Source organism: Chanodichthys erythropterus, chromosome 17 (genome assembly GCF_024489055.1).
Source record: "Chanodichthys erythropterus isolate Z2021 chromosome 17, ASM2448905v1, whole genome shotgun sequence".
Classification (NCBI taxonomy): Eukaryota; Metazoa; Chordata; class Actinopteri; order Cypriniformes; family Xenocyprididae; genus Chanodichthys; species Chanodichthys erythropterus.
In genome coordinates this window covers 36,616,351-36,641,114 of record NC_090237.1, presented here as the reverse complement: position 1 = coordinate 36,641,114, position 24,764 = coordinate 36,616,351, and the positions used below count along the sequence as shown (strand labels likewise).

Below are 24,764 nucleotides of genomic sequence, written 5' to 3'. Positions count from 1 at the left end.
CAAAATGTGCTTCCTTTACTAAATGTATAGCTAGTAGTTCGGTTACTAAGATAAATAAAAAGGGAGAAATGTTGCATCCCTGTCTGACCCCCCTATTAATCTGAAATCGTGGAGAAGTATTTTGATTAATTATAACAGAACTATTTATATCTTTGTAGAACATGCTGACAATGTTGATAAAAGGGCTTCCAAAACCAAATGCCTTGATGGCTTGTATTAAAAAGGGGTGTTCGATTGTGTCGAACGCTTTGTAAAAATCAAGAAACAAAACGAAGGCGTCAGAATCAACATTGTCAGCATAGTCAAGCAAGTCTAAAACGAGCCTTATGTTATTGCTTATGTGGCGGTTTTTCATGAAACCCGTTTGAGTTTCTGCAATTATTGAATTTAAATCCGATTTTAATCTATTTGCATATACAGAGGCCAGAATTTTATAATCTATAGTTAATAATGTGATTGGACGCCAATTATCAATTAAGTGAGGGTCTTTACCAGGTTTCAGGATCAAGGAGATGATGCCTTGCTTCATTGTTGTGGTCATTTCCCCTTGATCAATACACTCCTTAAACATGTGCATTAAAGGGAGTTGAATAAGCTCCCAGAAATCAATATAGAACTCCGCTCCTAGCCCATCTATCCCGGGAGATTTTCCTTTCTTCATAGCAAACAAAGCATTTTTAACCTCATTTAAAGAGATATCAGTGTCACAAGATGCTTTATAATCTTCACTAATAATAGGGATACTGTGCTGAATTTTTTCAAAAAAACTTTCACTTTCTTCTCTGTTAAAATTAGACTGATATAAATTACCATAAAACGAGCTAACAAATTTAGAAATGTGAGTAAGATCCTTAGAAAGGGTGCCATCAATGTAGAGCTCAGTTACAGAATTTCTTTTAGCATTCCTTTTTTCTAAAGCAAAAAAGTAATTGGTGTTCTTTTCGCCCTCTTCCAGCCACTTAGCCCTTGATCTAATAAATGCCCCCTTTGCCATTTCTGTATATATTTGGTCTATCTGAATTTGGATGGCTTTTAGCTCAATTTCTTCTTCTGGGTTAATGTTTCCTTTTGACATTAATTGAGTTAACTTATTCATCAAGACATGTTCTGACTTATATTTTTCTTTCTTTATTTCCTTAGATCTTTTTATAGCCAATTGTCTAATTTTATACTTGAAGTACTCCCACTTTTTCTTATGTCCATTATTAATGTCAATCTCGAAGATCTCTTTCGCTAGAAGCTTAACAGATTCATTAAAGGAGTCGTCACTCAAAAGAGTATTGTTAAATTTCCAATAACCTCTTATGCCCGATTGCGGGTCAATGGAGCCTAGTTTTAAAATAATTAAGTTGTGGTCCGAAAGGGGTGCCTAAACATGTTTAACATCATTAACAAATTGAAGAGCAGAAGAAGAAACCAAAAATAAATCAATTCTCGACTCCAAAGTTAGACTTCTATTACTCCAGGTGAAATCTTGAAAGCCTGGGTTAAAAAAACGGCAAGCATCAGTCAAGGATAGTTCTGAGCACAGAGAAGAGATTAAATCACTTCCTTGGGAGGAGCGAGCCGCTCTAGGTGGGTATCTATCCTCTATTTCGTCAGGGCATTCATTGAAATCCCCAGAAAGAATTATAAAGGCATTTACATATTTTCCCCTCAGATCCCTTAGCTTGCCAGTAATGGTATTGAATACGTTTTTGTTGTCAAAGTGTGAATTAAATCCATATACATTACAAACGACGAAAACTGTATTGTCCTGCTTAACTATTATTATTATCCATCTTCCGTCACTAGAGGGCACAACTTCCAAAATATCCCCCTTGAAACCATGCACAAGGATTGAGACACCCGCAGAATGATTAGAACCATGACTAAAGTGAACAACATTGCCTCATTGAGCTTTCCAGAACCTTGTATCAGAGTCACAAGAGAGCGTTTCCTGTAATAAAATCAAGTCAGCATCAGACCTTTTACAGAATAAAAATAATGCTTTCCTTTTTGTTAAGTCCCGAATACCTCTCACATTTAAAGACAAGACATTAAAACATTTAAACAAAAAGTCCATAAAGGAACAGAGATATAGAACAGAAATTACCTGAAAGTGCTATTGAACACAAAAAGTATGCAAAGACCTTACAAGAAGGTGATGATAACCTGCCTTGAAATAGCAAGAACCCTGTTGTACAAGTAGCCGTCAACTTAGAAACAAGAACGTTCAAGACGGCTGCACTTATAGTAAATGAAACCGACATGATCTCATTTAAAGCCCGACAAGGAGATAATATATAGTTGTATGAAGAGAAGAAAAAAACAACAACAAAAAAAACAAAGTAAAATCTGTTAAGGTAGCACTAGTATTAAGTGCTCAACCATCTCAGTCTGTAACGGGTGCTGGCGGAGTGCTCATGCCTACCTATGGCTTGGTAAAAGAAGATGCTCAGCCAACGAGGCTATTCCGGACAGTCAATAACTTTTCCATTGATGACAGCCGAAGCACCTCGGAATGAAGCCTTTTTCCCTTCTTCACGCGCCTTCTTGATCAAAGGCCAGAGCTTCTCCCAAGCCATTCTGTCCTCCGGAGAAAGAGCTTCGGTAATCCTGAGACGATTCTCTTGCAGATACTGAGAGTTTTTAGCTTCTTTCCAGACGGCATCACGAAGGCGACGCAAGGCAAACAAAACTATAGTTGATCTCGCAGCGCCGTCATCTCTCAGTTTCCCCACGCGATGGACAATGTCAATGCCTTGTTTCAAGTCTTCACGAAGCTTTGGTGCCATTTTCCCAAGGATGTTGATTATCTTGCCTCTGATGTCTTCATCTCTTGATTCCCTTACGCCGTGCATCTTAAGCGACCACCTTCTACTGTAGCGTTGACACTCAGCAACAGCTTCTCTCAGGTGCTTATTTTCTTCTTGGAGCTTTGTATTGGCAACTTTCATTTTCTCCAGTGTTTGCTTGTGTTGTTGAACATCCAGTGAAAGCTGTTTGACAGTTGTTGTTAGCTCCTCAACATGTTTGGAAGTAGCTTCAGTAGTTATGCCTATAGCAGAGACTCTCTGGAGTGTTTCATCCTGCTTGCTGGTCATGGCTCGTATCGCCTCCATGAGTTCAGCATTAGCCGTCTCCCAGTTTCGCCCACCTGACTGAGATTCACGATTCCTTTTCTTGGCAGGCTTCTCTGGTGTCTCCACCGCCAAAATGGGAAATAAATCGGTGTCTGACAATGGCTCTGGGGTGGTTTCATACCAGCACATTTCGTCTCCACTCAAAGGATTCTGGGCTACCGACTCTTGAGACTGGTTATCTTCCATGTTTAGCGGCACGTGTAGAGAAATCGTTGAACTTTCAGTGTTCCTCTTTTTCTTTTTAGACTTGGGCATTCGTGGTAGCCTATAATTACTACGTCTTGCTATATGATCGTTTTTTTTTTTCGTTTTTTTTTCTTCCCCTCCTCTCCTTATTAAGCTTCTGCCATCAAATTATTTTAAAAAATGGCAGTAATACCATAAACCCTTCGAAATTGCTAGCAGAGCGACAAGCACACGTCCTCCTACAACGCTGCCATCTTGGGAGCCCCGGGCGGTCGAGAACCGTGAGGGAACAGCGCGTGGCCGGTGACGCAAGTGATAATGAGCATCACCTGGGAGGCGAACCGGCCTTCAGTCCCTCACGGAGGAGCTCCGGGAGCATAAAAGGAGGAGCGACTACAGTGAAGGACGAGAGAGGAACAGGCCTGGACTTTATTTTATGTTTTATTATGTTTGTGTGGCTGGCAGACGTCCGCGAGGGTCTGCCGGCATTACTTTCGTTTTGTTCTTTGTTTATTTTGAATTAAAGTTTTGTTTGAATGTTCGCCGGTTCCCGCCTCCTTCTTCCCGTATATACGAACTACGTTGCAGCTTAGTTTATTTAATATTAATTATAAATTTATCAAATGTATCTTGCAAACTATGAAGGGACAATGAATCAATACACTGACATGGTAATGCTAGACAGATACTTTGTTTGCACAGTCCTACCGTAATTTTGTCACTCCTAGACGTACGTCTGGCGTCAGGGGGGAAACGTTTACCTCGATAAAGGAAAGTCATTGTCTCACCAGGCTATGTTTATTTGGCAATGTAACCTCACAGTGTTATTCGGCTATCCAGTGCTGAGCTTCGATGAAAACTTCAGGAGACCGGCGAGATGCTTCCAAAGGGCGTGATTGACAGCTTTGACACCAAATGGATATACACGAAAATCAGATGACATGATTTCACAACTTTTCATTGGCCATTTAGATATGTGAAGCATACTGTATACCAGTGGCGTGCAGTGGTGCTCTGAAATGAGGAGGCACATTTTTTTTTTTTTTTTTTTTTTATGAATCATTGTAAATTCATGTGCATTACTCTTAAAGTTGACAAATCTTCCTTGTTAAATGAACATTACTTTACAGTACATCAAAAAAAAAAAAAAAAGAAACCAAATACAACTCTATTTTGTAATTTTACATTAACAATGTAATGTTCTATTTATCAAAACCAAGTCAATCTCATCAAGCATCAAGTGTTTTAAGCATTTCTACATTCATTCCAAAATAATAACTAAAGGCAATAATAATTTAAACAATATATTTTATTTGTTTATTGCGGTTTTTCTTTTTAATTGTCAACCTAGAATATTTCGGATCATCAGTCATGTTCCATTAACACCGTCTGTCATAAACACGAATTGCATTTTTAATTTAACCAAGCTGATTGCACCAAAAAACCCTGCAGTCATCATGCTTTCAGTCCATTTCAAGTTTGATTTTGACGTAACATAAAGTAGTGATATATCTAACTGGGTGATCTGTTTACTTACTTTTCGATTTGTCTTCCGATTGACGCCATCATTTGTTCAGTCAAACCTATGCGCGGAACGCACATCAACGAGAGGCGGGATTTATCGCACAAACCAATCATATCCAATCATAACCAATTACATCCAATCATAGCGCGATGGAGACATTGCCTCCTCTCACGTGACTTTTCCCCATTCATTCTCAATTACCCCCCACAAAACCCACCACACGCCGGGGTTCTGATGATTTTCTATAGATTCCTATGAGAGGAAAGGGAGGCATGACTCCTCTGTGTAACTTTACCTGCGGGTGTCGCTGTTGGGCAGTGTTCCTTAAGAAATACGCGTGACTTGCGCTCTTTTTAATGTCATAATTTGTAATATTTGTGTTGTTTTATATGTAATATGGATTATTTTCTCATCCTATTTTTTTGAGGAGGCACTGCCTCCCTTGCCTACTCGGAGGAAACGCCCCTGCTGTATACGGAAATGAACCTGGACATTCAATCTGTCGAAAAATCTCAAAATCGCCAAAATGGACATACGTGGTTTACATCGGACAGCAACGATAATTTAAATACTTTGTCATGAAATGTAGTTTTAAAAGTTTTTCAGGTGACAGTATAGTTGTTTAAAGGTCATATCTCTGGTTTATTTGTAAAGATATCCCCATTTTGAAAATTTGATCTGACATTTTCGGAGTTGTGAGATCCAGGTGATCACCGAGCGGTCAGTGCTAATGTACCCAGCCGAGAACAGCTGTACCAATCAACGTTCTACAGTGAGCAGCTCCACCTTTTTGGGGCTGGTACTATTGGTACTATTGTGCTAGGTACCCCAACAGAAGGGTCCCAAAATGTGGTAAGGTATGGAATTAGGGTACCATGCACAACTTCTGACAATAGAAACAACAAAAAATGTGTACCGTACTGTACTAAACTGTTCCGCTCAGTGGAAATGAGCCATTCGCTAAGAACTTTTACTGCTATTTAGGAGAATGTTTAATGATTTGTGAATACGGCCCCAGGTTGAGACCTACAACCTCCAATTTCAATTTGAACTGTAAGTCAATGGCTATAAAAGCCTAGACTGAGAGTTTGTGTGCCAGTAAAGGAACCATTTAATATCTGAGAAAAAAAAAAAAAAACCACACACACACACACACACACACACACGACCAATTGCACTTTGCATTTGCCATAAAATGAGTTTTTCAATCCAACAAGTTCAAGTTCAACAACCTAGCATTGGATGGTGTCAGGTATATTAGGAGACGGCTGGATTGTTTAATACCAAATGGCTCCATTTAGCACAGTAGGGGAAACATAATGGCATTCAGGATGCATGTCTGCAGCAGGTGTTGGGATCTAAAAAGCTGCTGACACTTTGAAAAAGGACCAACACTAGGGAATCTTGCTGAACACAATGTTACCAAGTATGGAGGATCTGTTTGGAAATCAAATGTTTATTTACCCAACATGATAAAGATCCCAAACACACTGTGCATGCAACAAAGTTGCGCCCAGTTAAAGTGTCCATGGTCAGCATTTTGAAGACTTCAAGTGCTCTCCTCAGTCCCCTGACCATAGAGCCACTGACAACCTTTTAGAAACCTGAATTGTGAGGTCATGCAGGTCTTCCAATAAATCTCAACTTTGGGAAAAACTTATGTAGGATTGGAAAGAAGCACATGCAGAGTATAGTGAGTCAAAGCCAATGAGAATGGCTGCTATAATCAAAAACAAGGGAGAACTAACATAATTTAAAAGTTTAAAAATGGGTTGGTTCAGGAATGTGCTACCAGGATGGTGTGTCCATTAAAACACGGTGGATCCAGTACTCAGTCCATGATCTTTATTTAACAATTAGAAGAATAAGAATCGAGCCATGGCATCATAGGATTCAAATAGAGTTGTATGGTTTCTAAGAACGAAAGACAATAAAGAAAGAAATGAGTAAAAAGTAGCAGTCAGTATTTGGTAGGGCTGCCGCCAAATAAAAGTTTTTCTAGTTGACTATTAATCGTTTATTTAAGCCATTAGTCGACTAATTACACAGTTATATTAATTTGATTACTTAAATATATACTGAGGAGAATACTAAACCATAATGAGTGTTTAATATATATAGGCATGATAAGCTTTATTCATACACTTGAGTGCGGAATAGGCTATGTTTCAAAAAGCTTGGCAGCAAAAGAAATGATTATGAATGTGTCATGGGGAAAAAAATAGCAAAGAGACATTTAATTAATTATTAATAAACTAGTGTTTTAAAGATGAAGTTGACAATGCTGCCTGACCAAAGAGAGAACATAGACAGCTATAGAATGAAATGCACCCTGCATTACATAAGCAGAGAGTATTGCTGTTCGATTTGATTTGGTTTGCTGTAAAAGTAGACATTTAAAGCTTTCTATAGATACACTTCTCATGGCTGTGAGGCAAGTAGCCTATGCGCTGAGTGTCGGTTCATTTTTGTGACACTCCAGTTCAGGGAGACTGAGGCAGCAGAAAGCGCATCCTCTTTGTTTTTTATTTTACAAAGGCAGAACATTTTATTGTGAGTTTACACAAATAAAAGTAGGCCATTTACTCTAATCTGTATGACCAAAAATTACGGAGTATTTTAAGTTGTTTCCACTGTTATAAGAAAAAATGCAAGTGATCACACCAGCACCTCCATGTCTTGCAGTAAGCACGCTAATCCTTTAGCTTCCACACTCCGCACAAACACTTGGATATGTGCCTAATAAAGCCCACATTTATCTAGGTTAATGTTAGAGTGAGCATCCATGTAAAGTTGCTACTACTTACATGTTTCAAATGATAAGCCATATTTGAGGTTGGCTCATATCATTACAGCTCAGATTTCTCTGCTTCAAAAGATTTATCTGCCCGTGCTAGTTGGTTTATGAATTAGAATTCATTTTTTGACTCTGAAATTATTTCAGAGGCTCTTGGGGCATATGGGATCAGCAGTAACACCGATCAGGTTGCATCATATGAGACTGCTTTAGCACTGGCTACACGGCCGAGTCCCGAAATGGGTATGGCAATGCGGTACACATGCCGTCTCAGGCTCTTGGACAGGACCTCGACTGCAGTGGCACATCAATTGCCTGAGTTGCTTGCCTTGCGCCGCTTCAGATCATTGCAACAGGGCAAGCATGTGCTGATCTGGATGGACAACACTGTGTTGCATACATCAACCATCACCCTCGGACCCTCAGCATGGATGCGCTGGCACACAGCTTGCCCTGGCATTTCCCCCCAGTGAGCCTGCTCACAAAGTCATTGTCCAAGGTTAGAGAGAATGAGGAGCAGGTCTTGCTAGTTACACTATACAGGCCCAACCAGACCTGGTTCTTTGAAATTATGCTCCTCGCGACAGCCCCTCCCTGGCGGATTCCTCTGAAGAAAGACATGCCTTATGGCACCCACGTCCAGACCTCTGGACCTTTCATGTGTGGTCTCTGGATGGGACATGGAAGACTTATGTGGTCTACCCCCAGTGCTTGTGCTGTGCTTGCTTCTGTCAAGAAGTTAGGGGACCTGCAGGCATTTTCAGTCAATGAATCATGCCTGGAATTCAGGCCAGCCAACTCTCACGTAATTCTGAGACCCCAACCTGGATATGTGCCCCAGGTTTCCACCACCCCCTTCAGGGATCACCTGCAAGCTCTGCCCCTGGAGGAGGCACACCCAGCCCTTGCTCTGCTCTGTCTCGTTTGTGCTTTGTGCTTGTACATGGACGGCACTCAGAGCTTCAGGACCTCAGACCAGCTCTTTGTCTGTTTTAGAGTTCAGCAGAAGGGAAAGGCTATCTATAGAGGTTGGCTTACTGAATAGTGGATGCCATAGTTTTGACGTATCAGGCTCAAAACCAGTTGTGCCCATTTGGGATGAGAGCTCACTCCACTCTGATTGTTGCTGTAACCTGGGTGTTGGCGTATGGCGTCTTGCTGGCAGATATTTGTAGATCTGCAGGCTGGGCGACACCTTACACATTTGTGAGATTTTACAATCTCGGTGTAGAGCCTGCGTCGCCACAAGTAGCTTGTGCATTAGCGGACTCGTTTGGTGTCTTGCTTGCAATGCCATTCCCCTCCAAGGATGGGATACGAGTGAGTTCCCTACCTGGTGAACCTTGGATGTTCCTCCAGCACTCTCGGCAGTCAGACTTTGTCATCTCTACTGGTATTGACTACACCCTAGCAAGGCTGGATCTACCACAGTGACCTTACATATGTAGCCCTGCCCTAATGGTCAGTCCATATGTGTAAACCTCCCTAGGGACAGTACGTGGCCTCTGTAGTATTCCTTTCCACTTGGAATAGGCATGCTTTCCCAGTGTTATCCAATAGTTTCACTGTGTGGGGTAAGAAGGAAAAGCAGTGATAGACTTTCTATGCATAAAGCCTTGTCCTTTCTTCTGCCCCTCGGGCGCCTTACGCGGGGCGCTGGAAGGGACAGTAATTGTGACTACTGTGATTATGACTGATAGAAATCATCTAGGTTACTAATGTAACCCCTGTTTCCTGAAGAAGGGATGACCGTACCACTGCTGAATGGCCGGGACACCATCTCAGATCATCAGTGCAAAACATTTTCGAGATGCTAGCACTATGTCATGCTGGGAAATGCATGCCTTGTAACATAAGAACTCAACAATGACTCTACCAACCTGTGGGAGTCAAAAATTCCCCAAAGGACGCACCACTTGGCTGTCAGTGACACTATTCTCTATGGCCACTGCCCAAACTACATACCCTAAATGAGGAAGATACAGTTCCTTGTTCTCTTCCTCACAGGGCCAAATAAGTATGGCCCAAGAGTACAGTTCAAATGTTTGGAATCATACTTAAAAAAGATTTTTCTTAAAGGGAATATGGTCAGAGCCAAAAAGTACATTAACCCCAGCCTGTCACCTCATTGGGAAAAAAAGCGTCACCTATTAAACCACCAGGGAGGCTAGATCCACTGTCTTGGCAGAAAATGCCTACAACCTGTCTGCCTAAGCAGAAATTCAAAGATTTCCATGATGATATTCATATAAATTTACAGTCAATTAAATAAATACATTTCATGGTATGAGTTGCAGAGAGAACTAGTTTGTCTTGAAGTAGATTTCTTGTATCCAATAATCCACAGCCTTTAGAATTGAAAATTGTGTCATCATCATAGAGGTTCTCGTCAGTAGAGTCCATCCCAGTCTTCTGAGGGATGTCAGAGAAATTGAGTTTCTGTTGTAATACCTTATCCTGAGTGAAAACAAGTTGCTCCATAACAACGAACTCATTTATTCTTTTCTCCACTTTGGTTTGTTGTTTTGACTGAATATACTACTACTACTACTACTACTACTACTACTACTACTACTACTACTACTACTACTACTACTACTACTACTACTACTACTACTACTACTACTACTACTACTACTACTACTACTACTACTACCTCTCGGAAAACATTCTGAACAATCTCTGTGTTACGGTACACAGGAGGCCGACACAGATGTGAACAGGTAACTGTTCTTTTATTGACACCAGTAGAGCAAGGAGCGGTAAACAGGTAAGCAGAGATGAATCAATAGATGTATAGATGATAATAGTGGAGATAGTTACTGTCCTTTTCCTTTCAGATATGGAGATCTGTTAACACGCTGGAGCTTGGAGATGGCTGGAGCTGACTGGAGCATACAGAGGGAAGGAGACAGGGAAGTATGGAGCGAGGAGTCCTTGAGGTAAGCATTAACGTGAGTATATGCGAACGAGACCAGACATGGAGTGCTGTGTGTGTGTGCTCTTTATGGTGCTGCTGATGAGTGCGATGACGAGGTGCAGGTGGCGGTGATCAGTACTCTGGGGATGGTGTGCGCTGTGATTGGTTGAGGTTGGAACCTAACGTGTCTGTGACACTCTGAAAATAGAATTTTATTTTATGACAAGAGGGAAAATTGTTATATAAAACAAAAAAATCATTAAACTTAACATTTACAATCAGAATTCGAGAAATGAACATTTTTCATTATTTTTATGAGTGCTTAACCTTGAACCTACTTCAGAATTACTCTGAAGTGCATTGAAAAATGTGTTTATTGCTAATAATGGCTGACTATACAGTATATTTAGAAAATAGTCACTAACCTTGTACATGCTTCAGTGTTTCCATCGCTGGCACTTTAAGGGCTGCCACATGGTCTTTGGTGACACATTCAAATTCACAGTAATCACTGAACGTAAGCAATTCTCTGCCACGATGCATCTCATTATACTTACCTATCATTTCATTCACTCTTGCTGTGACTACATTTGTGATAACAAAAAGAGAAGGTCTTATTAAGGTATTATGGTACAGTCCTGCAAAAGTCACATGGTTTCAATATCTTGACTCACATTATATTTCAGATGTCCCATTTCTTAAACACAGGACGAAGAAGTGCATGAATGTTTTTCTCTTTTGAATGTCCTGTTCTACTCAGTTCATTTATTTGATCGCTGAACTCTATTATTATCTATAGAGGAAAAAAATAAATTAGAATATTACATATAATATTACATATAATATAATAATTACATATGGGATAGATATGGATAGATAAGCTAAGTTGGATAGTTAGGTAATGTGCTGTATTTTCAGAGCTATTACCTCACTGAGAAAAGGTCCCATCAGCTCTTCTTCAAGAGGTGGACCCTGCTCATAGTTTTTAAGCTCCCTTTGAATGCTGAGTAGTTTAGTGTGAATCTGCTCTGTTAAGTAGGGTAGCGATTTCTGTGTGCTTAAGAAAATATAATTTTATACATTAGCTGGCTAATTTAACATTGTCACAGACTCACGCCCACGCACCCAATCACCAACTTACTAATCACCGCCACCTGCATCTCATTCACTCTGCAATCACCAGCACTACAAAGCCACCACACTCACACACACTCACTGTCCGGTCTCGTTTGCACTACTTCATGTAAATGCTTACCTTAAGGACTCACCATCGACATACCTACCTGCTCCAGCGATCTCCTTCGTCTCCTGGTCCCTTCGTGTGCTTACCCTTCTGTGTGTGTGTGAGTGTCTCCAACGTCTCCTTCCATCTCATCTCAGCTCCTGGATCCACAAACCATACAAGGACAGTATTACTTTATATTCATCTCTCAAGAACCTGATAACAACCAGTATCACTCTGTGTTCCACATATTGTTCAATAAAGCTCACCTGGATTGCTTTTATCTCTGCCTCCGTGTCTATATCATAACAAACATATTTAACCCTCTTATTAAATTAATAAACTGTGACCACTTGTGACCCACTAAAAACCATCACTGTTTTTATGTTCTTATGAAGTAATAAATAAATACATACATTTAAAAAAAAAAAAAAAAAATTATAAGAGCATAATCATTTTCTTGTCTTGATATGATCAAGCAGTTCTTTGGTTAGTTTGTCTGCCAAGCATTGAGTAGATGCTTTACCATCATTCAATAGAGAGCTGTCAATAATAATAAAAAAATATTATTATTATTATTATTATTACTATTTAAAAGTTATAATTACCTGAAATATCGATGGTTCCAAAAAAATAATAATTTCCATTTCCATGGCTTTAGAAAGAGGGATTTTGTTATTGATTTCACTCTGACCACGACATCGCACAATAATGTAGCCCTTGCTGAGAGGAATGACTTTGCCCTGGACAATATTCAAAACATCAATCTCAGCTCCTCTGTCAATAAGGTCTGGTTTTGTGAGAATTGCTACCCCATGCATTCAAAAAAAAAAAAAAAAGACAAAAAAAAAAAGTCTGGATAAGCATGAATCTTGATGCAACAGGTAGGCCTAAAGAAAAATATTATAGAAATGCAAAAAGTTGGCAAACCAAGAGTTCTGTATCCCTCAGGGTCTACATCTCGTGCCATTCTTAATGCTTCTGTTGTTGCTATGTCAACATTGCAGGGTACAACAACTAAAATGATGGTTTCACTTTTGGCAATATATTTCAGTATCAAGTTTTTGATTTAAAAAATAAAAGATTAAATATCCTTTGGTTAAGAAGGTGAGAATCATTAAGCCACAATGAAACACAACAGAACTACCATAATATGAGACAAAGAAATAAACAAACAAACAACTTGGAATAACATGTGCAGATGCATTAATGTGTGTTATGAATTATGAAAAAGAAAGTATTTCTCTGCTTGAGTTCATGTTGACTTTAAGTTTCATCTGTCAGCAACAAATAGATTACTTATGGCATGAAAACAAGTGTTGATCCACTGATTTGAAAGTGAATTTGCTGCTAAAATGCCTGTTAACAAAAATGTTCAAATATTAACATGCTTTCAAACAATTTTTTTGTGTAAACTCACCTGGTCGCCAATATCCTCAGGTTGACCACTCACAGGTACACGGGTTATACCAGGTAGAGTATAAGAGTGTATAATCTCTTAATAAGAGTGAGGTCACAAACATCAGGAGATGAAATTTCCAAAGTAATGAGTTCATCACAGATTCCAACTGTATTTCCAGCAAGCTTGTTTTGAGCTGTCAAATATACATTCACATGTTTGTAGCAGACTCAAACAAGACTAGTTTTGGATTTTCAAGTGATATTGGTGAATTTGACCCTGGAAATCCACCTCAGGACACCAGGGTTGTGTAGCATTCACAGCTGAATGGAGAACCCTAACCCTAACACTGAATTTGAATTGAAGAAGCAAACAATCTGAATCAACGGGGTGAAACACAGATTGAATATAGGCTAGTGCTTTTTTGAAGATGTCATTCATAAGGGCATTATTTTCAACTATGCTGGTTATGATCTGTAAGCGTTTCTGTTCATACTGACCTTCTCTGACAAGGTTATCCACCTCTGTTGAGTCTTTAAAGGTTTCTATGTGACCACTGTAAGAAATGGTCCCTGACCACGGTCCTTTTTTTAACTTCAGTAATTTCAACTTGAGAGGACAGCGAGTGACAATACCTTAAAAAAAAAAAAAAAAGTACAAAGTTATGCAGGTCACTAGATTTCAAATCTCATTTATTTCCTAACACTGAAACAAGATCATGACCTCTTCTCCTTACATGGTACACACTGCACTACACCTATGTAAGAATACATGTTTCTCGGATGTGCCATTAATGCAGAAGATTTGAATAACAGAGGGGAAAATTTTTACAGAGAAGATTTCGGCTTTTCAATTTTTTTTTTTTTTTTTTTTTGCATATACGTATTTTATGCAAATGCTTTTTATAAGCCTGAACAGAAAAAAAGGGGTGTTAGGAATGCAGCCAAATACTGCAGAGCCAGACCATGCAATGTTTTATCCGTCAGCAAAAAGATATTATAATCAACATGGTACCTAACAGGAAGCCAGTGCAAGATACCAAAATAGGGTTAATGTGATCAACGACCATGGTCCAAGTCAAGATTCTGACTGCCAAATTTTGCAGATATTGTAATTTGTTTAGACAGAATTTAGAAACTCCAGCAAAGAGTGCATTATAATAGCCAATAAAAGAGAAAGCCTTTCAACAACAGATAGAATAGGCCATAAGCATGCAATATTTCTGAGATAAAAAAGAAATGCTGTTAACACTTTCTATGAAGCCTGTGCTTATAAAGCATCATAAGGGTATCATCTCATGAAATGACAAAAACAAAGTCTTCTTTTAAATCTAAAAAGCTCTATAATGTGGCCATACAATTTATGTGGTATTTGCTTTAAGTAAAGTAATAAAAGTTAAGGCTTCAGTAACACCTTCTATGAAGTAGTTAAAAGGGTTAAAAGGGTATTCTTAATGCATTATAATACTTGCATAATGTCTTATAAACAACCTTAAAATATGTTGTGACTCATATTATGTTGTATTATCAAAACGGAAAAATTTGTATGCGCTTAAGCCCTTCATTTACACGACAGCGGTGTGTTGGTGGTCTGAAAACGCAAACTTTTGAAAACGCTACCGTAGTATTATTATTATCCCCATGTAAACTGCAAAAACACAAATCTGTGAAAATGGTGACAGCATGTACCTGTGTCTTACGTGTTTAGTCTATCCACCTTATTTTTTAACATGGAAGTGAGGTGTTTTCTGTGAATGTGCGAGACTTCCGATTTATTAGCCACCATAGGGAAATAACATGAATATCTTAGTGCAGTTAACTGTAAAAACAAGGTGGATAGGTATGCGTGTTTGGCACGAATGCTCTAATGCGTATGCGCAGTTGCATAGTCTTTCTACTTTCCAACTACTTGTCTGGCAAGCGTAATTTCAGTGTTTTTAGTCATTTTCGCAGATTCGTGTGAATGGGGATAAGTGTCTTTTGGGCAAAAATTTGTTAATTAATAAATACTAATCATATAAATGGTTATTATTTTCTCTTTTCAACATTATTAAGTGTGAACATATGGCACCAGATAATTAGATTATATAAGTGGAGGGCAAAAAGACAGAGGCAAATGCTATTACTGCACAGGCAAACTACTGAAATATACAGTATAGTTTCATTTAGTCACAGGGGTCTGAAATAAAAGTAACTTCAGAATCTTACCACTTCCTCGAGGTAAAGCCACCCCAGAGAGAGCCTCCAAAACAGAACTCTTTCCAGAACTCTGATCTCCCACCACTGCAATGGATGGTAGATCTATATCCTTATCAATGCAGATGAACCTCAGAGAGTCAGTCAACTCAATCAAAGGCTAAACAGACTCAATGAAACGATTGTGGAATGCTCCATGAGTTTCTGAGCCTGAAAATAAGCTTTGTAATTACACCATAAAGAGAGAAAGAAACAGAGAGATGATTTAAATAATCAGTTGGTTGTTCTGCAGTGCCAGAAAACAATACATGACCTTTCACTGCAGAGATGCTAAAAACATAACAGAAAGTTATGAATCTAAATTATAATACTTAATTATGAGGCAATGATAGCATTAAAGTTGTAACTATTTTAGTTGTATTGTTTTGCAGTAATTAAACAGTCAAACACCTGAAGCATCTGAATACTATACGGTACCTTTCTTCGCCTTTGGAATCCATAAGTTTGCCCCGATCATCCATATTTTTTACTGAAAATGAATCAAGAACTTTTAAACTGAGATGTGCTTTGTTATATATATTTAGTGTTAACAAAAACCACATTTAGTACTTTACTATGCGCAGTTCTATTCAAGTGAAAGTAATTTTAACAAAGAAAATGTCTACCTTATGGTTGTGTTAAATGTAGTTCAAAAGTTCAACATCCCACAGGTTTATATAGGCTGTCTTTTAGACAGTTATACTCCATTGTCTTAATATGCCATAGTGTTTAACGCTCATCTACTGCTGTGTACTCCATGTTATTGATCCATCATTAGTCACCTGTTCTGTGCTTTAATAAACATTCCAGACTGTTTCACGCTATGCCTCTGTATCAGTGTTGCCAACTGTTTTCAATTGAAAGTAGCTAAAACTGGTAGCTAAATGTCACTAGATGACATCATAATGGCAAATTCATTGATCTATATAAATATGAATATAGATCAGTGGGCAAAATAAGAATTTAGATAAGGTTTGTCCAAGAAGTTGCTACAAACCCGATTCCAAAAAAGTTGGGACACTGTACAAATTGTGAATAAAAAAAAGAATGCAATAATTTACAAATCTTTAAAGTTACATGTACATATAAGGAACAGCTGGAGGACCAATTTGCAACTTATTAGGTCAATTGGCAACATGATTGGGTATAAAAGAGCCTCTCAGAGTGGCAGTGTCTCTCAGAAGTCAAGATGGGCAGAGGATCACCAATTCCCCCAAAATAGTGGAGCAATATCAGAAAGGAGTTTCTCAGAGAAAAATTGGAAAGAGTTTGAAGTTATCATCATCTACAGTGCATAATATCATCCAAAGATTCAGAGAATCTGGAACAATCTCTGTGTGCAAGGGTTAAGGCCGGAAAACCATACTGGATGCCCGTGATCTTCGGGCCCTTAGACGGCACTGCATCACATACAGGAATGCTACTGTAATGGAAATCACAACATTATTACGTATGCAGGTAGAGAGATGAGGCTGATACGGATTTCCAATAGAACAGCAATACTTTTAATAAACAGAAGGCAAAGAACACCGAACATACACTTAACTTAAACAGAGAACGGACAAGGAGTGCAGGGAGTGAGTGCCATTTAAAGGGAGTGATGATAATAGAGTCCAGGTGCAGGTGATGCGTGATGGGGTGGGCGCCCTGGAGACCTCATGCCGGTGCAGGGAGAGGCATGGGTAGGAGTGGAGTTCTCCAGGGCGGGTCCATGAGCCATGGCGGGTCAGGTGCAGCGGGCAGCCATGGTGGGTCAGGAACCTTGGGTGGCCATGGCAAAGACCCACCCACATGTGTCTCCACCACAAGTCCCCCACACACGTGGTACTTGCCCCCCCCCCCAAAAAAAAAATACTTGGGGAGGTTTAGGATAGTTACGAGGAGTCCCAGAAATATCATGGATATGTGGGTGGAGGAGCATGGAGCTGGCTTGGCTACACGTGGAGTGGCTGATTCGGCTGCGGCGACTGGGGCGGCTGAGACTGGAGATACTGGCTCGTAGGTAGCTACTGGAGCGGACTCATTGAGGGTTGGAGCGACGGGCTCGGTAACAAAGGCTATTAACCAGCCAGCATCCTCTGGCAGCCCGTGAAAGGCTGGAGCTGAGGGCACAGCGGCGGCTGGTTCGTGATAAGCTGGGGCAGCTTTTTTCCTCCTCCTGCGCTTTCTGGACCCAAACATGGGCTCAAGAATACTTCCAGAAAACATTGTCGGTGAACACAATCCACCGTGCCATTCGCAGTTGCCGGCTAAAACTCTATAGGTCAAAAAAGAAGCCATATCTAAACATGATCCAGAAGCTTTCATTGACCAAGAATATCATTCTGACTGACATGAAAGCAACAAATCATAGTTGGCTTTGTTCAGCGTCGTGTTTAGGGGCATGAAAATGTAACGTTGATGGTGTGTAAAATTCTTGGACATATTTTAAAGCGTCTATGCCACGAAGGATATTTAAATGATTAGTCCACTTTTAAATACACTTTTCCTGATAAATTTACTCACCCCCATATTACGCTGAATGTCCTACGCCTTCCCTATTCAAGTTATGGAAAAAAAACGAAACTGGCGCCATTTTCGTTATGTAAGTAGAATAGGGAAGGCGTAGGACATTCAGCGTAAGCGTTATGAAGAATGCAGAAGTGGAAAGTACGTTCAAGGCGATATTTTGTTTATAAAGCATAAACAGTTTTTTTTTTTTTCGAAAATGACCGATCGATTCGCTAGATAAGACCCTTATTACTCATCTGGTATCGTTTAAAGCCCTTGAAGCTGCACTGAAACTGTAATTCAGTCAGGACCACTTAAGTCAAAAATTACAAGAGACAAAATTTAGTCAATTTTTTTATTGGCATATTTGCTAAAGTTACAATTTGGTGGTATGACTCTGTTCTAAATTCCCCGTCCTTTCATGAGCTCCATGAAAGCCAAGACCGGGAACAGCAGCAGCTTCTGGGGACAACCTCCCATTTTTTAACTGGGAGAGCAGCAGAAATCCCCCTATTGAGATCAGAGCATGCATCAGTGACAACAGAATGACACTGATTAAGTTATACACAAGTTTAAGGAGGAGCTGGGTTGCAAGCAGCGTGCAGTGGAAGCAGCCAAGCAAGCTGAGAGACAGAAGCTGCGTTTAAGTAATGCGCCTTATTTTAGAGTTGCCAATGGAGTCCGTAGAAATTGGATCAGCTGATATGGGTGGGGATGGAATTTGAGAATCAGCTGATAGCGGAGCTTGACTATGAGGCCTGTCTGAACTAACGCTGACGCTTCATTTTTGACCTTCAACCTATTGCTAGCCATTGAAATCCACTGTAAGGAGAAAAATCCTGGAATGTTTTCCTCAAAAACCTTCATTTCTTTTCGACTGAAGAGAGAAAGACATGAACATCTTGGATGACATGGGGGTGGGTAAATTTATCAGGAAAAGTGTATTTAAAAGTGGACTAATCCTTTAACTTATGTGCAAAGTTGGAATATCGCATAAACCATTTGTGAATAAAGCACCGTTTCCATCCCATGGGTTCAAGAGAACAAAATTGTCATAAAAATTGGTGGATGGAAACAAATCTAGACTTCAACCAGATGAAGACTTCTGAAGTGTTTCCAATTTTGTGTGCCATATGCTCCAGATGTTCAACCAAAAACAGTAGACAATAGACAGCATCACTGATTATAATGGGTTCTGTCGCGCTGCTCTTTAAAACACAAATAAAGATATTTTTAATGAAATCTGAGAGATTTCTGTCCCTCCATTGAAAGTCTATTCACCCAAAAGTCTGATATTTAAAAACATTCAAAAAGAGATAAATCCATATGAATCAATCGGTTTAATTCAAGTCTTCTGAAGAGACATGATTGTTTTTTTGTTTTTATGATTAACATATTAAATTTAGACTTTTATTCATATATAAACATTTATCAGTGAATAATGTTTACAGCAATCAGATTCTGTCACGGAAGCTCAAGCGTGCTTAAGTTCAAGGTTCATTCATTCTCATGTGTTACACAGCATGCTTGAGTATCCACAAGAACCAGTGAGGTGTGTTCTTGTACAAGTCTGTGTTCAAGTACAGTTGAGCTTCTGTCTGTGTTCACTGATTAAAGTTTTTATGTGAATAAAATATATATATATATATATATATATATATATATATATATATATATATATATATATATATATATATATATATATATATATATACAGTACAGTCCAAAAGTTTGGAACCACTAAGATTTTTAATGTTTTTAAAATAAGTTTCGTCTGCTCACCAAGTCTACATTTATTTAATTAAAAATGATGACACATGATACTTCAGAAATCATTCTAATATGATGATTTGATGCTCAAGAAACATTTAATGTGTACAATTGTACAAAATATTTGTGTACAATATTTTTTTTCAGGATTATTTGATGAATAGAAAGTTCAAAAGAACAGTGTTTATCTGAAATTTAATCATTTGTAACATAAATGTCTTTACTGCCACTTTAGATTGATTTAATGCATCCTTGCTGAATAAAAGTTTTCATTTCTTTAATTTCTTTTCAAAAAAATAAAAATAAAAATTCTTACTGACCCCAAACTTTTGAACGGTAGTGTATAATGCTACAGAAGCTTTGTATTTCAGATAAATGCTGTTCTTTTGAACTTTCTATTCATCAAGGAATCCTGAAAAAAAAGTACACAACTGTTTTCAACATTGAAATTAATCATAAATATTTATTGAGCAGCAAATCAGCATATTAGAATGATTTCTGAAGGATCATGTGACACTGAAGACTGGAGTAACGATGCTGAAAATTCAGCTTTGCATCACAGGAATAAATTACTCTGTCAAATATATTTAAATAGTACACAGTTATTTTAAATTGTAATAATATTTCACAATATTACTGTTTTTTACTGTATTTTTAATTAAATAAATGTAGCCTTGGTGAGCAGATGAAACTTCTTTTAAAAACATTAAAAATCTTAGTGGTTCCAAACTTTTGGACTGTACTGTATATATATATATATATATATATATATATATATATATATATATATATATATATATATATATATATACAGCTATGGAAAAAAATTAAGAGACCACTCCAAGTTCAGAAATCAATGTTAAGTGGTCTCTTAATTTTTTCCATAGCTGTATATATATATAATAACCTTTTATTGAAGGAAAAGAATTGAAAGTGGGGGGAAATCACATTATGAAATAAATGTTTTTCTCCAAAACACGTTGGCCACAATTATTGCCACCCTTTTATCACTTTTTGCAACCTCCTTTTGCCAAGATAACAGCTCTGAGTCTTCACCTATAATGCCTGATGAGTTTGGAGAACACTGACAATCACTCATTGTGATGAATGATTACGGGAATTTGGCCTTTGTGTTTCCTCATCTTTATACTCCAGTGGAACAGGAAATCATGGCTGGACAATTTCATGCTCCTAGTCAGCCTGGTGTGCTAAAAAATGTAAATATGAATGGGAATATACTTCAGAGATATTTTACTCATAAGAATTTATAGGTGTGCCAATAATTGTGGCCAACATGTTTTGGAGAAAAACATTTATTTCATAATGTGAGTTTCCCCCACTTTCAACTGTTTTACTTAAATGAAAGGTTAGAATTTTGTGAATTTTTTTGAATGAAACAGCAAAAGGATAAACAATGCAGATTTATTTTCACATCCACCTTTGCTCATATTTACTAAGGGGTGCCAATAATTGTGGAGGGCACTATATAATATATATATATATATATATATATATATATATATATATATATATATATATATATATATATATATATATATATATATAATCTTGGCCTATCATTTTTATGCATGCTAAAATTACTCAATTAATTACTTAGTCTATGCTTATAATGCACAAAGGAATACTTGTGTTGACTATGCATAACTTCCTAAATACAAAAATGTAAGTTTTAGAATACAACAGAGCATGGGTCTTGAAACACCAAGGTCATGTATTTGGTTCCCATGGACTGAATGAACTGATGAAATAATAAATGCAAAGTCAGATGCTTTGCATAAGTGTGTTAAATGCATAAATGTTCTTGCTTGGCCTCAGCCAAGTATCATCAGTTTTGTGAATTATAGTTCAAAGGGATAAACTGCTGTCAAGCTGTTGTGGAAATAATTTCTTAGTTACATATTAACAAATTACATTGTTCTAAATGTCATATATGCTGAAATATGCTGAGATATGCTTTTCCGAACTGCCCAAGTTTAGTAGTATAACTTTAAATAAACCAGTAAAATTTTTAGGGCCAAAACCCTAAGGGGCAAAGGGCCCTATTGTTTTCCTAAGGTTTTTTTTTTTTTTTTTTTTTAATTAAAAAAAAAAAAAAAAAATCAAACTTGAATAATTGCACACACGTTGGAATATATTTTATATGGTTGTATTTGAGGGGCTCTGTAGCACACCCCTTTTCACCTAAAGTAACCAAACTTCATACACTTTTGGATCTCATCAGCCATTTAATTTCTGTGCAGTTTTGCCTATATTACAGGATAAGAAATCTCTTAGAACTTAGCACATGGATAGGCAACGTTGGTCCTGGAGTGTCGTTGTCCTGCAGAGTTTAGCTCCAACCCTAAAATAATAAATAAATAAAAAACTCAGCTGCCTGTAGCCTTATTAATCCTTAAGTCTTTGATTAGCTTGTACACGTGTGTTTGATTAGGGTTGGAGCTAAACTTTGTAGGACAGCAGCACTCCAGGACCAACATTGCCCACCCCTGACTTGTGATCTGTTTCTATCCGTTTTTTTATTATTAGTTTAATAATAAGTTTAAAAAAAAAAAAAAAAAAAATATATATATATATATATATATATATATATATATATATATATATATATATATATAAAGATACAGATAAATTTTGAGCTACAGAAGATAACTTCACACTCATTTGAAAGGGACCTATAACATACATGAAATTCATCTAAAATTGAATGATCTCATTTGGCTATTGTGGTTTGTGGTGATAGTTCACAATGATAGTTCACGGTGATAGTAGAACCAAATATATAGCCCAACACCCCACCCATTTGTTTTTGTTAATTTCTTCTTCTTTTTTTTAACATCTCTCTATAGTTTGTATTTAGTTATTAGTTTATTTTAGTTATTTTATCTAAAATGAAATAAGAAATATTGCTTTCACAACTAGCTCAAGTAATGTGTTATTAAAATTAATTTTTACTCAAATGTGGTCATAATTTCAAATTGTACGTGTGTCTAAAATGATACTGTATGTCCATTATACTGCATTTCTAATGCACCGGTCACAGAATGTTTATTTATTTATTTATTTATTATTATTATTATTATTATTTTAGAATTAGGCACAAGATGGCACTATAATAAGTGCACAGAGTTGCTTGTAAGTCCTGGTTCCCTTTCAGCCGAGCTAATATAACAGAGCTAATATCCTAGAAGAGCATTACACAGGTGTGACATTGCATCTTACTAAAGATGTCACCCTTGTGTTTCTGGACACGGTCATTACCTACACCAGCTGATGGTCACGATCGCTAGCCTCATGTGTCTGGGAATCAAGCAGAGGTGGCTTTCATGGAAGAGTCATACACCCACTGCAGGAAGATGACCATCGCGATGTTGTGGTCTAGACTCCAGTACCTCAAACAGGGTGGAGATCCCTCACCTGTTCCTTGATCCAGCTATGATAGGGATGATAGCATTGTCCGAGTGAGACCCAGAGCTGATGGCTTTGCTTGCCTGGGCTACCGAGAGGGTCGGGCTCAAGTGAAGACCTCCACCGTGTCCCGAGCCATGTCTCCCCTACCGGGCCTGTAAGTACTTGTCCAGTCTAACTGGCAAGATTTATGGAGCTTGTGGAGAGGCCGCCTCTGCCTTGCATGCTATGGTGCTTTTCCAGGTCCATCAGGTCAAAGTGCTCAAAGAGCTGCATGAGGGTGCACCCAGAGATGCTGCAAGAGCTCCACACAGTGACCGACCTCGCCCTGTGAGCGACTAAGGTCACTGCGCTCTTCCTGGATCGAGCGATGTCCACATTGGTGGTGCAGGAACGCGATCTCTGGCTGTGCCTGGCAGACATGTGGGATGCTGATAAGATCCAATTTTTAAATTCTCCAGTCTCCCAGGCCGACCTTTTTGGCAATGTGTTTGAGAGCTTTGCATAGCAGTTCTTGGCTGCACAAAAGCAGACACAGGCAATTAAACACATCCTGCCTGCAGCACCCCTGCCAGTTCATCGTCAAGGGCATCTTCCTGTATTTGTCCCTGCTCCCACACAGTAGCAGCAGCCTCCACCTAAGCAGCGTCATGTAGCCGGTTGCAGGCAGGCCACCCAGCCTGTCCAGGCCCCCCCTAAACAAGGCGGCAAGCGTAAGAACAAGCGGTCCTGAGACGGGCGACCCAGAGATGGAGGGAGCGGCACTTCGGGAGATGGTGGAAGAGGACCGGGTGGAAAATCTTTTAATTTTGTTTCTGTTCTGCCCAAAGGTACCCAAATTGTCAAAAAAAAAAAAAAAGAGCAGTTTCCTCTATCTCTGGATCCCATAAGAGGTTACGGAGAACAATTAGCAGCATAAAGCCTTACCACTCTCATCCTCCTCTTCTATCGCCAGCAGGAAGCAGTGAGCAGTCCGAGAATGCAACCAAGTCTTCTCATGCACCCTCTGCCCAACAATTGAACTAGGTAAGTGTTGCACTGCACACTCAGTCCTCACTTTGGGCCACGATTGAGCCTCCTGAGTCAGGTCCCTGTGTTCCACCTCACTGCCCCGCTGCAGGGATGTCGGTGGTCCCTTTGGTCCCACTTGTATGGTCTCCTAAAGCCTGGCTAGCACTCCTCAGCCCCTCTTTACTGGCTCATCTGGACCATCAGACTCGGCTATCAGTTCACCTGGCGTCCCCCCAAGTTCAGGGGCATTCAGTTCACCTCAGTGAAGGCTGGTGATGTTCATGTCAGCTGATGTAAAGACAGGGTTCTACAGTCACTACTTCATTGTACTAGCTGGTTGTCTTGCATCTTCAATAAACAAGCTGACTGGTTGTCCTGCACCCCCCCCCCCCCCCAAGCTACAATTAGTACAAAATACAGCTGCTAAAGTTCTTGCTAGGTCAAGAAATTATGATCATATAACACCAATTTTATCATATATCTGGTTATTTTATTAATTATTTTCAATTTGCTTTTCTGTTTTATCTCAGGAGGCCCATCCCAAAGTAACCAGAAAGTACATAAGCTCCAGTTGGATCCAGCCTCTTATATACTTAAGAGATGCCTCAACACTTGTGAAGAGACAGCGCCAACTCTTGCGAGGACTTCAGATGATTAAA

At 38.8% G+C, this 24,764-nt stretch overlaps 1 pseudogene; it reads right to left on the bottom strand.

Moving 5' to 3' along the window:
• Positions 1-8,739: 8,739 nt before the first annotated feature.
• LOC137004244 (interferon-induced GTP-binding protein Mx-like) lies at positions 8,740-17,616 on the bottom strand (annotated as a pseudogene).
• Positions 17,617-24,764: the final 7,148 nt, after the last annotated feature.